The following is a 286-nucleotide window of genomic DNA, read 5'->3' as shown; positions in this document are numbered from 1 at the left end:
CGACTCCGTGTAATCTGCTTCCGTGGTAAAGCTGTAAAATAACCGCGTGTTGTGTTTTGCAATTACTCAGAACTGATGAAAATAATTATAAAGCGGAATAATTTTTACGCAATGTGCAACTTTTGCAGGACGGATATTTGAGACATGGAGGGAGGAGGGAGAGCGGATGCTTTCGAGACCTGATTTTTTTTTTATCTGTCTCTTCTCTCATCCCCTTTCTCTTATTCCTCTTGGCCTAGTTTTTGTCTGTGCATGGTTGATTCTAAGTTTATTCATGCTTACAGAC

Source organism: Penaeus monodon, chromosome 19, assembly GCF_015228065.2.
Source record: "Penaeus monodon isolate SGIC_2016 chromosome 19, NSTDA_Pmon_1, whole genome shotgun sequence".
Taxonomy (NCBI): Eukaryota; Metazoa; Arthropoda; class Malacostraca; order Decapoda; family Penaeidae; genus Penaeus; species Penaeus monodon.
Note: the sequence above shows the minus strand (reverse complement) of the source record.